Source organism: Pteropus medius, unplaced genomic scaffold (genome assembly GCF_902729225.1).
Source record: "Pteropus medius unplaced genomic scaffold, Ma_sr-lr_union100, whole genome shotgun sequence".
NCBI classification, from domain to species: domain Eukaryota; kingdom Metazoa; phylum Chordata; class Mammalia; order Chiroptera; family Pteropodidae; genus Pteropus; species Pteropus medius.
In genome coordinates, this window is record NW_024354500.1 from 32,714,050 (window position 1) to 32,731,593 (window position 17,544).

The window sequence follows — 17,544 nt, forward strand, 5'->3', positions numbered from 1 at the left end:
TTACTATGTGCCAATCACTGTTTTAAGCATTGAGAATAGAGCAGTTAAAGAAAAGACACGATTTCTAAAGAACTTGGAAAAAAATGAAGGCTCTGATTACAACTTGGAACACTCTAATATTTAGGTGAGTATAGAAGGAGAAAGCAGCAAAGGAGTTGGAAAAGGAGTAGCTGGTGAAGCAGGAGCAAAACCAGGAAAGGGTTGTATCACAGAATCAAAGAAAACAAAGGGTATCAAAAAGGAGGGATGTTGAGGTTTCTGATCACGATGGCATAGTAGGTAAATGCTGTACTTTCACCCTCTCACGACCACATCAAAATTACATAGGAACTACAGAAAAACCACCATTGAGAATTGCCTGAAGTCCAGCTGAACAGAAGTCCTATAACTAAGGACATACATAAGAAGCCAAGGTGAGACTGGTACAGAAGCCAGCAGAGACATGGATTGGACTGATCTTCATTCCCACTGCCATGTGTGGCAGTTAAAAATCAGACTGTGGAGGTGCCTGGTGAGGAGCAAAGGGTTCCAGCCCCACACCAGTTTTCCCAGCCCAGAGCATCAGAGCCAGGAAGGGAAGTCCGTACAACTTCTGGCTGAGTGAGACACAGGATGGCTGGAGTCTCAGAATTTCTTCTTAAAGGGCCCATGCATGGACTTACTCATTGAGAAACTCACTCCAAGCTCCATCACTGGGGTAGCAGCTTGAAAGGTGCCAGGTACATATGGAGGAGGAGCTGAATTGTCTGACTGGAGGGCAAGAGCTGGAGGAGCAGCTTTCTCCCAGACAGAAGTGCTGGCAGAAGTCATTATTCCTTTGTTGAGCCCTCCCTACTCCTGGCATGCAGATGCAGGCAGAGCCATATCTGAGTTTTATCAATCTGGCTAACATTGCTTGCCCTGCCTGGTGATTCTCTGAGACCCCATCCCACCCAACTTGCAGACCCACCCAAGCCATTTCCAGTGGCTTTTTCATACAAACAACCAGTCTTGGCTCATGCTTCAAACTTTTCTATAATCTCTCAAAGATATGCAAACTCCAAACAAGCAGCATCTGGCCTCAGTGCCCTACACTTGCTAAGTAGCCCCAAGCCCGACATTAGCAGCAGCCAGCCTAGGTTTGCAGTTCAGCCTCTCCCAGGCACCTCCAAGCCTAGCACAGGTAGAAGACATCTACAGATTGCTTTGTGGATTATGCCAGGTGGCCCCGGGCAGGGTACAGGTGGAGACTAAAGTTGGCCTACTGCGGGGCCTCTCCCAGGAGGCCTTGGGACTGGTACACCTGGTGGTTGGTTTTGGCTCACCCTGGAGCATCAGCTGGCTGCCTCCGCAGACTCGGCAGGCACCAGAGCCCTGCTAAAGTGAATCCTGCTCTAGAGTCAACCTCTGCACAACACCTCCTCCACTGTAGTCATGGCCAGTCCTCACAACCAATCAGTATGAGGGTTAATCTCTCCAACTGACATGCCAATAGCAATCAAGGCTCAACTACAACAAGAGGGCATACACAAACCCCCACATGGGACAAACACCTGGAGCACCCAGGTCAGGTGACCAGAGAGACTATGCCACTGGGCTTCATAGGACATCTACTACATAAGGCCACTCTACTAAGACCAGGAAACATAGTAGCTCTACCTAATACATAGCAACAAACACAAGGAGGCAGCCAATATGGGAAGACAAAAAAAAAAAAAAAAGTCTCAAATGAAAGAATAGGACTAAACTCCAGGAAAAGAACTAAACAAAATGGAGACAAGCAGTCTACCAGAAGCAGGGTTCAAAATACTGGTTATAAGTTTGCTCAATGATCTTAGTGAGAACTTCAACAAAGAGAAAACATTAAAATGGAGATAGAAACCATATAAAAGAACCAGGCAGAAATGAAGAATACAATAACTGAAATGAAGAATACATTAGAGAGAAGAAACAGTAGATTACATGAAGCAAAGGCTCGACTCAGTGATTTAGAAGATAAGGTAGCAGAAAACACCCAAAAGTACTCATAAGGGAGTGATTTTAAAGACATACATGGGATACTACTGAGTTAAAGAAGTAAGAATTAAAAATATATACATATATATGATAGATTATGAAAGGTGATAGATAGCTGATGATAGATAGATAAATAGATGAGAGAGAGAGAGAGAGAGAGAGAGAGAGAGAGAGAGAAAATAGAAATATCAATGGATTGGGTATCTAAGCACAAAGAATTGCTTTAATTATAGAATAGGATGCCGAAGACGAGATTTTGGAGGCAATGCAGTCATCAGTGTCAACAGAATAAGGAGATGACCAAGATAAAGGGCATCTAAGGTGCAGTGAGGAAAAGATTGATGGAAGCAAAAAGGCAAAAGAACAGATGGCCAATGTGTAAAAGTATGTGGACTGTACAAATGGATCTTACAGGATCTAAGGGTAATTCTTACAGTTTAAACTGCTGTAATAAAGAGACTACAAAACACAGTGGCTTCAATAAGATAAAAGTTTATTTCTCTCTCACATGATAGCTCAGATACAGGCAAGAAAACCAAGGAAGTAGGCTGCTATACTCCATGAAGTCATTCAGAGATCCAGGAACTCTGCTTGGTTGTTCCAGCACTTGGCTATAGCCCTCGTTCGTGTGGTCAAAGCTGGCTCATCATCATCATCTCTAGGGGGAAAGAAGGTTAAGGGCAAGGTGCTTCCTCTTAAGGAAGTTGAACATGTCACTTCTGCTTACATATAACTGAACATATTTTAGCAATCTGGTCATATCTCAGTAATCTGTAGTTGACTGGCCATGTGGCTAACCAAACCTCCAAGGTTTCGATTACTAAAGGAAAGAAGGGGAGAGAGGACACTGGGGACAATTGGCATCTCTCCCACAAAGTAGTAATGGGTTTATTTCCTTGGAATTGAAATTTTTACTTCATAGAGATTATTACTTAATTGCTCTATATGTTTACAAAATTAATTCATTGAGTTCTTGCACTGTACTCTTGATCTTAAAAATAAAACAGTCAGTTATTTTCACCAGCAAAAGTGGGTTTATTTGGGAATAGTAGAGAATTACAATTCAAGATAAGCATGCCATAGCAAAAACTATAGGCACATCCAGCAAACAAAGGAGAAATACATTGCAGAGAAAAAGGAGGGAGTTGGGAGAGGGTGATTTGAACAAAAGTCTACCCAGGAAAAGCAAGAGTTCAGAGTGGTGATGGCTTCTCACTGGCTGAGTTGCAAAAGTTTCCAGCGGCTGGTCTTATTGCTGAGCAAGGAGAAAATCTTTCTTTTTCCTGCTGGGGTAGAGTAGACAACTTCTTGTTGGGAATGCAAAGTAAGTCTCTTCCTGTTGGGGTCAGTAACTGACATTTCTCCTTTCTGGGGTGTTTCATTGATGTTGACTGGTAGTGAGTGAGAACTCTTGTTTCTGGCCTCCTGTCTCCGTTTTAAATGAGAATTCCATTATTTGGTTTCACAGTACCACAATATGAGCACGGAATACTTATATGATTAGAGCATGGTCCTTAAAGGAGCTCAAACTCTTTGTCAAGGGATTAAAACAAACAAACAAACAGACAGACAAACAAAAAGGGTTATAAACACTATGTCAAAATAACGTGTGTAATAAAGTGAGTGCCAAAAGAAAAGAATGTTTGCATTCTCTCTGGGTCAGATAATTGTAGGGAGTGAGGGAGAAAAAGCTTCATGCAGAGAGTGTGGCAGGAAGAACTATCAATGTAGTGATCTCTTTTATGTTTTCATGTGGCTTTACAGGGCTCTGCAGTGAACACAGTGCCATCATATTTACTTTCTCATATACCCCACCAACCATTTTTTGAGGGACGTAGGACTGGTGTAATGATTCACATTTTACAGATAAGTAAACTGAGGTTCGGCCACTTACTCAAAGCCTCACAACTAGTAAACCACAAATCTGGTTCTAGAATCCAGCCTCATGACTAATAAGAACAGAAGTCTTCCCAATGTGTTATGCTAGGGGTTATGAAGAGGACACTTAGATGAACAAGACATGGAGAGGTTGTGTGTGTGTGTGTGTGAATTCCAATCATAAAATAACTTGAAAAGCAATTGTTTATTAACTGTAGAAATAGGTCAATGCACAGCAGACCACACAAGATGAAATTCTGAGGAAAGAGGAAGCAGGCCAGCTGTTGCATTATTATTCTCATTATTTCCCCAATAGAGGGAATTTACAAATTATATAAGGCACCATTCTCCTGGGGCATAGTATACCAAAATAGCTAAAAATGACATTACACAGCTTAAGCATTCATTTCAGCCAAACTTGGCTCCCCCAAAGTTACGGCTATTTCCAGAAATCTAATTCAATCTCAAAAAATAAAGATTTGCCATGTGAGGATATTCCAAAAGGACTGGAAGACCAGTTTTAAAAAGAAGGTCCAAAACTTGTTTTGAGCAATGGCAACGTCCTTAACTTTCCAAGATGCCTACGTGGAAGCTTAAAATGCAAACTTGTTAATTTATTGTCAGATCTTGAAAATTATATCATTTATCTCTCTACCACCTTTAAAACATTATGCTACTCCTATTTACCAAGGCAAAGAGAAAAAAAAAGAAGAAATATCTAGATTTAAACATCTATTATATCTTTGATACATGAGAGTTGAGGCTGAAATCTACTTATTTCATTCAATAAGCTTTATTGCTCCTCCCATGTGTTAGACACTGTAGCTCTGGGTAGAGAACACAGACTCTTCTCTGTCTCTGTTTTACTTTTTCTATGGCTTCTTAGAAACCAGTTAGCTGCCCTCATCAAGCTCATAGAATCAAATGGGCTGAGGCATTAGTCATATAAATACATTTGATTGAAAAGGTGTTAAAAATTCTATGCTGTCAATATGTACAGAGTATAATGGGCATGCATAGAGATTAGGAAACTTATCCTTAGGATAAGTCAAGAGCAGCTTAAGTGGAAATGTGAAATATCGGTAGTGTTCATCAGGCACGTGAGGAATTAGCAGTGGTGGGGAAGGAGAAAATCAGAGCATGGGATCAGTGTAAGTAAAATATTAACTGATTACCAACTACAGGCATTTTGCACACTCACCCTCTAAAATTTACCACCTGTGTGACAGATGACGTCCAAACACCATAACTTTCACTTAAAGGCCTAAAAACATTTGTGAATATTATTAAAATTCTATCATAAACTATGATACTCATAAATTGAAAATGGTCAAATATTGACCCAGTTTTCAAAAAGAGGAGAAAAGTACTTCCGGGAAGTGAAAATAGTTAACTTCACCTCAATCCTTGCCATAGTTTTGGAGCAGCTAATGAAAGGAATGTGAGGACACTGAGCTTCATAGAGAACGGGTGCTCCCCAACCACCCTCGATGTCCTTGGGCAATCCTGGTCCCAGAGTTACTAGATTAGGTGAGCCTTGTCAAACCAGGAAAATATGGGAGACATTTTCAAATACCTTGCTAAAAAACAAATAAATAAACGAAACAAAACAAAAACAAAAGGCTATAATTTTTTTTTTTTCCTGAGGAGAGGATAAAAAAGGCTTAAAGTAAAGGCTTCAGATAGATAGACGGAGAGTAGATTAATTTTTTTTCAGTGATTGATAGTAACATGAGAAGCATTTAGAGAGCCAAACAATGCAGTTCAGGAGTCTTTTGATTTGGAGCGTGGGGTACATGTAATGGAGGTTAGTTAGAACATTCAAATTTCCTTTGTACTAAATAATCTACCAAACCTTTATTGCTCTAAGCAAGGGGGTAAAAATATCCCTAAACTAAAAACTACACAGAGCACATGAGAACATGAGATAATTCTCAGGAAGGAAAAATGCCCTAGGCTTGGCACAGTTAACTCTCTTTTTTGTTACCTATAGGTAAATTCATGACATTAACAGTTCACCAGTTTTGACCATAACAGAGATAAGAGGGCATGTGTATAGAAACCCTGATTTAGGAAAATCAGTGTTTTCATGCTTTTCAAAAGCCTCTAAATGAAAATCACTAAATCCTAATTCATAGCTAATGGAAATTAAAAACTTGATATCTTAACATTACCTATGTTTTCTCTTGACTAGTATCTCATCAGGAAATTGTAGAGAATGATGCACTTAAATTAACATGTTCGACTTAAAAATGGACACATAGGTTGATGGAACAGAATAGAGAGCTCAGAAGTAAACCTATGTTTACATAGTCATTTAATCTATGACAAAAGAGGCAAGAATATACAATGGGGAAAAAAGTCTCTTCGATAAATAATATTGGCAAAACTAGACAGATACGTTCAAAAAAATGAAACAAGACCACTCTTTTACACCATATATAAAAATAAACTCATGGATTCAAGACTTAAATGTAATGCCTAAAACCATAAAACTCCTAGAAGGAAACACAGGCAGTAAACTTTTTGGCATTTATCTTAGCAATATTTTTTTTTGAACATGTGTCCTCAAGCAAGGGCAACAAAAGCGAAAATAAACAAATGAGACTATATCAAATAAAAAAGCTTTCGTACAGTGAAGGAAACCATCGACAAAATGAAAAGGCAACCGAATAAATGGGAGAAGATATTTGCAAATGATATAGTCAATGAGGAGTTAATATCCAAAATATATATAAAGAACTCACAGAATTCAACATCAAAAAAGAAAAAGATGGACAGAGGATATAAATAGACATTACTCAAATGGCCAGCAGACACATGAAAAGATGCTCAACATCACTAATCATCAAGGAAATGCAAATCAAAACCAAGATGAGATATTGCCTCACACCTGTCAAAATAGCTATTATTAAAAAGACAACAAATAACAAGTGTTGGCAAGAATGTTAAGAAAAGGGAAACCAGGTAGGATTGTAAATTAGTACAGGCACTATGGAATGCAGTATGGAGGTTCCTCAAAAAATTAAAAATAGAACTACCATACAACTTAGCATTCCACTTCTGGGTGTTTACCAAAGAAATCAAAAACATAAATTCAAAAAGATATATACACTCCTATATTTGTTGCAGCATTATTTACAATAGCCAAGATATGGAAGCAACTTAGGTATCCATCAATAGATGAATCAAGAAGATATGGTATGTGTGTGTATATATACACTCAAAGAGATATTACTCAGTCATAAAAGAAGAAGAAAATATTGCCATTTGTGATAACCTGGACGGACCTGGAGGGTATTGCTAAGAGAAATAAGTCAGTATAGAAGGACAAATACTATATGATTGCCCTTATATGTAGAATCTGTAAGACAAAACAGACAATCAAAGAAACAGAAATAGACTCGTAGAACTAACTGAGGTTGCCGGAGGAGAGGAGAATGGGAGATGAGCAAAAAAAGTGAAAGGAATTAAAATACACAAATTTCCAGTTATAAAATAAGTCATTGGGATATAATGCATCACATAGGGAATATAGCGATTAACATCATAATTATTTTGTACAATGATGGAAGGTCACTAGACTTGTGATCATTTCATAAGATATAGAGATGTCAAATCATTATGTCGTACTCCTGAAACTAATATAATATTGTATGTCAACTACATTTTATTAAAAAATAAATTAATTAATAAATAATATGTATTAAAATAATAATTAAATAAAATGCTTAAAGTAAAATGAAATAAAATAAAATAAGACTGAGGTGCAGAGTGCTGCCTATCGTTACAGAAGCCCAAAGTACCACTTTAGGAATCTAATCACTTCCAATGGGATGCTCTCCTGAGACTTTGAATCTGGATGTAGTGACACAGAGAATTAGGGACAGTCCAGTACGCAATCTGATTGTGGTAGAAGTAGCAGAGACAAAAACAGTGGCATCTTGGAAAACAGTGGCAATGGCATCAGCATGGGCAGTATTACCCAATGTCTAGTAGTCCTGAAACATCAATGCCAATGGTAATGACATTGGAGCCCACCAATAGGGTCAATGCAGGCAGTTGCATTTTAACCAGCTCTTCTGTACCACAATTTTAGCAATAGTTCTCATCGCCTACTTTACCTCAGCTATGTCCATTTTCTGAGTCTCTTAGTCTTCCCTCTATTCCAAGAGCTACCCATTATTCTTCCAATAAACACCCTTTCAGTTTACATTAGAGAAAGAAGGTTAAGGATTTAAAAAATAAATATAAAAGTCTAAGTTATCCCCTTACTGATTAGCTAACCAGTCAATTCTGTTTTATATATCCTATAGTTTACAAATGAATAGCCAAACTTTGCCGATGATGAAGGTCAAACTATGCAGGAGAAGCACGTCTATAAACAGATGTGAACATGACCAGATAAAAAAGGTCAATGAAAGCAGTCACATCACTCATTTTAATAGGAAGCAAAGACGTGTGCTCTCAGTCCCTGCTCCAGCAGGGCAGAAATTCCAGATAACATGTCTTGAAAGCAATGTAGCAGTGACAAAGGCACTGAAAAGGTATATATTGAGATTAAAGTTTCCTTTGGGGAAGTTAGGCACTGCAAGTTTACTAGTTTAATCACTAGTACTCTGATGGAAGCTAGGAAGCAAGGAGCCCACACGCGTGGGGGAATGTTGCACATTTTGATAGTACTTTGTTTTAAGAGTCCAGGTTCGTTCATGTTCCCTCTCTAACGAATGGGCATTCGATGGGCATTTAATCATTTGCTGTTAACTTCAAGTAATTTATTTCATGTGGAAGAACAGCAAAAATCATAGTGACATCTCCATAGATAAATGATAGATAGATTAGATGATAGATGATAGATAGATAGATAGATAGATAGATAGATAGATAGATAGATAGATAGATTAGATTGATCGATCGATCTACCTGGCTTACTTTCATCGTGGACACCCTCTGAAATCGAGTCTGGGCTACACTCTAGGATCAGAGCCTCAAATTATGGTCTTATTATATTGTATTCCGTATGGTGCCAGAGTTATTTAATGATGTGCACTTGCATATTGGCTTATCACTAGAATTCCAAAAATGATCCTCTAGCTTAAGTGAAAATCAGAGAGTTGGAGTTTATACAAGATCATACAGCCAGTGACTGACTGACTGGTGGAGTCAGAACATTTTTTGGGGGGGCCCACATGAAACTTCTTTTGAACAAAATTAAATCCTTCCTTCATTTAGGAATCACACTGAGCCAATCAAAGTACTAGGCACACAGTGTTTGGAAAGACCCAGTTCTAATGACCACTTCTCTTAACACCTTCTCTTTGCTTCAACCACTTTCCATGTAAGTATTTGGTAGACCTTTACTTGGGTGTTTTACTCTGATGATACTACTGCCTTTGAATGCAAGTATCACATCTTCATTTTATATCTATTGTGTCAAGTGCACTTTAGGCATTGAACAAAAGAGCATAAATAAACACCAAATGCTCTATGACTTGATACAAACTTGATATATATCATGCCCAACTAGTGTTAATAATTTCGGTAATTAACATTTATTTGTATAACATTGGTGAAACCAAAGAATTAATATGTTTTGCACTGAACTGTAGAACTCTTGAGAGTAGGGGCCACATCTTTATAATTCTTTGCGTCTTCTCCAGCACCTAGCGCAATGCTCAGTATCCCATATGTGTTCGTTCAATGAATGGATAAATGAAAAGTTATTTCTCAAGTAAGTTCCAGGAACCCCAGTGGCTCCAGATCATCTTTTACATTAGATGTGTAGCGGAGGTGCCTCATGTCCTCACATTCTTGGCAAGAAAATGGAAGCATTTTCTGGAAGACCACACACCATTTTCTGATAACACAATAGGCTTCAAATTCTGCACCTCTTTTTGTGCTCAAGGGTTCGAGAATCTCCTATAAAAGGGAACCTTAATGCCTATAAAAGGGAACTTTGTTTAGTGATAATTCTTTTGCTGCAACTCATTGGAGTAGAGGTTATTAAACAGGAATGGTTACCTTGCTTGAAGATGTGTGCTGCGGTATTTCTGAGAGCTCAAAGGGGAAGGAGAAGTCATTTAAATTCCTTTATCCATTCACATGTTTATTGAGCACACACAATGTGCCAGGTAAGTGCTGAAGATACAGAGATGAATAATAAATGGATTCTTCAGTCAAGGAACTCATGTTGAGATGCAGGGAGATAGGCATATAATAGATAATTTAATAAATTCTATAATTGCTTGAATAGATATGAACAAAATACTTTTTGTCAATTTCACCAGATGAATCTTTCTTCCAAAGCCTCTCATCCTTTCCTAAATAAGGAATCACTCTGCAGGGCTCTGAATTTTTAAGTATTCTGAATTTTAATTGGCCTTCAGAAATTCAAAGTTAACACTATGTTGGCACTTAGGAAATAAACTTCTCCAAATTTATCTGTGTTTTAGAGAGTAAAAAAAAAAAACAACTATTTTCCTGAAACATATATCTCCTCTGAGGGGAGAAACAGCAAGCAAACACACAAATCCCTTTAAAACAAATGTGTCAGAAGCAGGACTCAATAAAGCATGGATGTAACATGAAACAAGTCACATAATGGAGCTGATTGTGTTATTGGGCACAGGTTTTGAAATCCTTCTTCCAGTCTGTGCTGTGGCCCCAGGTTAAAAATCTGCAATGTGTTAAGCAATAGTAACCTTTAAGGTAAGAGGGTCAACTTACTCAATATGGTTTTATTCTAGAGCAGAAACTGGGACTAACCAAATGTCAAGTGCCTGCTACCAAACACAAACCACTCTTCCATACACTGAGTAATAGAAACATCTTTTTTTTTTTCCCCCTTAGACATCTAAAAACTCTTATTTCGGTATTGAAATTCCCTTGAATCTAAATAATACTATTAGTTTCATAATTTTTTTGAATGCATGTGGCTGAGCATTAGTGCCTTCATAACATTATTTTTACTCTATTTAAGAATTTCTAAGCATTTAAGTGCATTCCCTAAATTCTTCAGCCTGCTTTGAAATTAGACATCTTTGAGATAGTTTTCCAGGATCTATAATAATCTATATAGAATGTATACTGGGAGGAGTAGGTCATTTCAATTACTTTTAAAAATTGTAACAACTTGGTAAAATTAAAATATCAGATGATTTATTTACTGATTACACAGTAATGATATATTGGCTCGCTACTTCACATGGTACCATACAGAAACTCACATCACTTCAAAATATTTGAATGCATGCTAACAGGTGAAAATTGACTCAAAGCAAGAATAAACTTCTTTTTTTGTTATTGTTTTAATTAGGCATTGTGTTTGGATCTTTGCTAAGTCCTCAAATTTGGGTAAGTAAATGAACTAAATAAGCTTGCATTCAAATATCTGATAAAAACAAGGTCTTTTCAATTTATGACAATTCCTTATCTCAGTCTCCTTCTCTGCATTTAGAGCAGATGAGGCAAGAAAAGCCAGCATTTGGACTCCAATTACTGCACAAGTTTGTTTGTTTTTTTTTGTTTTTGTTTTTGTTTTTGTTTTTTTACCTAGTGGGTATCATGCCCTGCGCCTTGAAAAAGGGGCAATCAAAAGAAATTGGTTCCCGTAGATATTAGATTCCTCTAGATATTTCACAACTATTCAACCAGTACATTTTGGGGAATAAAAAATGTCATGTTCTTTATTGTTTCTTTAGTCTTTATTTTTCTCCCTCTCTGGTTAATCTGTACATTTCCTCTAACTTATTTTTAAAGTATCATGTTAAAACAGAGAAAAAAATTGTAAAAGCTGAAGGTAATGATCTTGAGAATTACTTGACAAATCACATCATGGGAGATGGGCCAAAATGTCAGTTTGCGGAAACAGTAAAGCATTGAAATCTTATCTTTCTCTCTCAGGCTGGAGAAGAGAGGAATTGTGGCCAGATATACAATTGTAGGGTTCATTCATTACTCCAGAGTAAAAGGAAAAGGGCTGTAACTTGGTGACAGCACAACTAGAGAGCTGCGCACAAGAAGCATTATCAGGGTATCTATTATAATAGTAGAGACGAAAGGATAAATAGATGATGATGATGATGATGATGATGATGATGATGATGTTGATGATGATGATAGCTAGCTAGATATAGATACATATATACATACATACATATATACATACATTATAAATAAATAAAGCGAGTTAGCTTAAAATGTGTCTGATACTGTTTTAAACTCTCATGAGTACTTTTTAATTTAATACTCTCAATAAGTTTATGAGGCAAGTAATATTTAAGATCAACTATAGAGACTAAAAAGATTAAATGTAGAGGGTGAGAAATAAACCAAAGATTGAATTGAGGCTTCAAGCCTGTATGACAGAGAGAATAAGATCGTTAGGGCTAGAATCATTTTTGAATCATTTGGAGAGAAAAATTGCTCAGTTAGAAGGCTATAGACTCTATGTAGCAGCTCTTTCTTTGGCATATCACGTAATAAAACCTTATCAATTTGCCCTAGTTAAGGGTAAATTATGTGTTGTAAGATCACTCTGAATAAAAGAAAAGTCTCAACAGAGAAGGGCATTCTGAAGAAAATATAAGTTTATTAATCTAAGTTCATATAGCAAAACAGTTGATAAGTACTAGGCTCTTAATAAAAAGAAGTATTGCCTGTATTCAGAATTCTTGGAAAAGTGCTGAAAGATTAGTGTGTTCAATGTTTAAATTCAAATATGGCCACTAAATAGTTTTGCTATTAAATTAGCTTGTTGTTGTTTTTTTCTTTATTCTATTGTTTTCTTGATAAAAATACTGTTGACATGTCCATAAAAGCCTTACAAAATTTCCTCAGAACAAAATAATATCCAGGTCCTCGGAAGATGACCCATAGAAAAATTATATTTTATTTTAATACATTATAGTCGCTACTATTAATATTCCTATAAATTGAGCAAAAGTTTTCTTTGCCCCTTTTCTATATAAAGATTACTTTACAGAAGGAATTCGATCTTGTGTTATTCCCAGTGCATTTTAGAGAAGGAAAATTGAGAAATAGAGAGGATAGGAAATTTTCTGAAGTTGTGCAAGTAATAGAGTCAGGTATTAAATGCTATGATCTTAACCACTTTGCTATAGAACTTCCTGTTCTAATTAACTCTATAGCTATGGAACCCTTGTTGGTGCACTGGAGTTGACTAGTTTTAACTCCCAAGAGCAGATCGTGCACATTTCTTCCCAAATTTTCATTAAGTAACATCACATTGGTTCCTTGAAACTGACTGTAGTGCATGTATTTACATTATAGAAATTGGCAACACTACAAAGCAGAGCTTTATTTTCCCTTGGGAACCTGGATGTTAAGTATTTATCAGTAGTTCACTGAGCACCATGTTTCTACTTTGCGATCCATGGAAGTTATGGAACTAAAAAGTGCCAGTCTTACGCTGATGACAGAACCATGCTAACTGGAATATATGATTGAATTAATCCTTTGCTGGTTATTCTTGTTAAACAGAAGCAGGCTAGCCCAGTGCGTACCATATAGACATGAGTACTAGTTTACCCACAGGCTATATGGTCTATCCTCTATATTGACATGACACTTGTCTAGATGAAAAGAGTGACAATTGTCATCAAGCAAGATCTTTTGCACTACCTCACATCCTCTCAGACTCACCTTTGTATCTAGTCATAATGAGTCAATTGTTCTGTACAACTTAAACTAGATGCACATGGACGATGTCCGTCACTAACATAAACAATGTGACTTTCCTGTCCCAGTACTTCTGGGATATCACCTGTTGAAGCCCACTTGGCATTTGCATGTACACAGTTCTAAACTACAAGGCACTTAAACTTGGGGCAACTCTCTCCAAACAGAGCATGGCAGGTAATAAATGCTTTTTTTTTTTTTGAACCTGGCTAATAAATGGGAAATGTATTCTAAATTATTACTTCTCAGAAAGCCCCAGGGCAATGAGCACCAGATAGCCACAGCAGTGGTCAACTCAACAACGCATCCTTACACTAGCTCTCCTTCCTTCCCCCATTCTACTCTTCCCCTGCCTTTCACTCCTATTACCCAGTATCAGTTTTCAAATAAACCTCCTGTAATTGAGCCTTTGTCTCTGGCTTTACTTTGGGGGCTAGGACCTCCCTCTCTGAGAACCTCCTATAGTCAGGGCAAGGAAGCCGACATGTGCACCAAAAGAGAAGAAGAAGACGTGAATTATTTTTCTCTTCCAAGTATTTGGACACATATGACATTCTTAACAAGGCTTGGCCCTTTCAAGGAACTTAAAATCTATCAAGAAAAATAACCATTAAGCAAATAATTATATATATTTTTTTCTCTAATAAGTATTACAAAGGAGACCAGTTAATTTATTGCAATTTGGGAGTACATAAAAGCTATCACTTCATTTTCTTAGAGGTCCTTGAAATGCTCCTTTCTAGAAGGTAGGATCCTGGCACCCCTTGCCCAAGGCAATAAATAGTCAGCATTAGAAATTATAGTCACCACACTGGGGCGGCACAGGTCATCCCTTGAAAAATCCAATCGTAGAGCACAACAATTCAAGGGGGAAAAAAAAAGCAATCCTTTCATAAAAGAGAAACAAACCTTACTACTCAGATAAATTTCCCCGTGGAAAATACAAATCCCCAATTACTGCCCAACATGTGCAAGATATAAAGCCTCACTCAGAGCTGAGGATCTGCACGATATTTAACAAATTACCAGCATCACAGCATGTTGAATGGATATTCAGGACCAGACCAGGCAGGAGAAAAAAAGAAGAAAAAGCCCCAAAGTGGTTACTTTCAAAATCCTGCATGAAGCCAAGTAACTTTTTGAAAATCTCTATTTTCTTTTTAGATTTTCTCCATTGACAGACTCCGAGAACCCAGTTGATGATGGAGTTGAAATAGAATGAATCTAATTGTATTGGATGTCTGGCTTTAGGTTTTAACTTTTCTTGATTCTTTTCTGTGGCTTTTTTCAATGGTAAAGGCATTTAGAAGACCAGAATAAGAAAAAAATGAAAAATATTGATCTTCTAAACTCTAATATTGGTTTCAGTCACCACTGTTTGGGGTAAGAGAGAACAACGATGCTACAATTTGAGTATACAATGGTGTGCCAATGGAAAAAGTCTCCATCCCACTCATAAATTTAGACCCTGCTTTAATTAATTACTTCAGCAAACATTACTGATGACCTAAAATTACCAGGCACAGTGCCAGGCTTTTAGAAAATAACATGTAAATACTCATTTTTTTGAATGTCCACCACATTCAAGTCACAATAAACAGTACATCAATAGTGACTGTAAAATTTAGTCTTGAATATGACCTATGTTTCACAGGCATGTGTCTGTATTTGTGACCAGTGTCTCAGGAAGAATTTTCAAAAGAAGAAATCACAGCTCCATAGAATGTTAGAACGGTATCAGGCCTTGGAAATAGTCTAGTTCATTTGCCTTATTCCCCAAGTGAGAAAATGAATTCCTAGAGAGGTGAAGTGACTTGCTGAAAGATACATAACAATTAAGCAGCTGTAACTGGGAAATTAACTATTGATACATTCTGGTTCTTCTTAAATCATCTATAGCCATCCTTTTCTGTTTTCATTTAATTCATTCACTGAATGGTCGGGGGATAAAATGGTGAACAAAACAGGCAAGGGTGCTGTTTACCCTTGGGACTTTAAAACCTAGTACTGGAGACATATGCTTATCAAATATTCTCTCAAATAAATGTTGATAAATATATACATGCATACATACGTACATACTCTTCTTTAATTTTGCTTCATTAATTATAGGAAGTCTATACCTGATTTAAGTGGGGAATCTGAAAACACTTCTCTGAGGAAGTGAGCAGAGAATTGAAGGATGTGGGAATATTAACCGGGGAGAGTAGAGACAGGGGCAAATGGAAAGAGTAGGTGAGGCTTGGAGAGTGGATTTGTTTCCTAGGGCTGCTATAAAAACTTTACCACAAACTTGGCAGCTTGAAGCAACAGAAATTTATTCTCTCACAGTTCTGGAGGCCAAAAGTCCAAAATCAAAATATCACGGACTGAGTGGCCTTAACCACAGAAGTTCATTTTCTTATAGTCTGGAAGCTGAATTCCAAGATCAAGATGCCAGTAGGGCTGGTTCCTGGTAAGGCCTATCTTCCTGGCTTGCAAGCAGCCTCCTTCTCTCTGTGTCCTCATATGACCTCTCTGTGCTAATATTCAGAGAGAAAACTCTGTGGTGTCTCTTTTCTCATAAGGACACCAGTTTTATCAGATTAGAGCCCCACTGTAATGATCTCATTTAACCTTAATGACCTCCTTAGGGTTCTGTTTCCAAATACAGTCATGTTAGGGATTAGTGCTATAATATATCAATTGAGGGACATAATTCAGTTCATAACAATAATCTCTTCTAGTTTCTTATAGTTGTCCACCTCCCTTGGCATTCCTTGGTTTGTGGCAGCATAACTCTAATCTGCTTCCATCATCATATGGCATTCTTTCTGTGTCTCTGTGTCTAAATTTCCTCGTTCTATAAGGACAGCAGCTATTGATTTAGAGTCAATCCTCATCTGTTATCTCACTTTTATTTGATTACATCTTCGAGGACTCTATGTCTAGATAAAGTCACGTTCACAGGTTTGGGGTGAACGTGAACTTTCAAAGGGCATTCAACCCAGTACAGGGGGTAAGGAGAGTTCCTGAAATTAGCATGTATAAAGGACCTGGAGAGGTAAGGAGAAAGGGATTCCACAAGTGGAAACTATAGCACGGTGCTGGATTGCAGAGTGAATGTCTGGGCCAGGTCGGCAGGCTTTGTCAGCCACGTTAAACATTTGTTCTTACTCTGGAAGAAATAAGCAGCACTGAAGGGATTAAAGAAGGAAATAACATGGTTGAATTCAGTGTGTTAAAACAGGCATTTTGGCTTCAATGTGGAGGCAAAAGGAGCTGCAAGAACTTCAGGAGGCGAATGCCGTGAACTCTATGAGGAATGGGAGAAAAATGTAGGGGAGAAAGTGATACTTGGGGGGATAAAATTGACCTTGTGGTGGAGAAAGGAGAGGAATGAATTAGCACAGAAGCCTCAACTCTACAGTTAACAGGAGCCAGTTATGTTCTTTGTTTGCTTTTTGTTTTTTGGCTCATGGTCTCTGATGCGAAAATTCAGGTTCAAGAAGCTATCCATGAAACATAAAATTTTCCCCACAATTAACACTAAGCTCCTTCTGACTTCCATGGAAATCTTACTTAGTTTATCTCAAGATGGTATGGACTAAAAAGAATTTAATATACATCGTTTTTAGAAAATAAAGATTTTTTTTTTCTAAATGACAGACATGAAATTTGATGATTAGTACTCAGAGCATGGGCTCTATTTCCACAGCAGTTTAAATAACTATAGAAATGATCTGTTGGATTCCCTTTGATCTACTTGATTTCCCCCAATAACCAATCACCGAGTTATTTCATTAAATATTACCTTGATCTATTGATTAATACGGTTGAATGAAAAGAATTGGAAATGGATAATCTAGTTATTTCAATAACCGGCATTTTGTATACTCTATGATAAAAGAGTTAATTTGTTTAACTTTTCTTTTGCAAATAATTGAGACAGTGGTCAGATAGACATCTCAGGCCATCCAAACCCCATTCAGG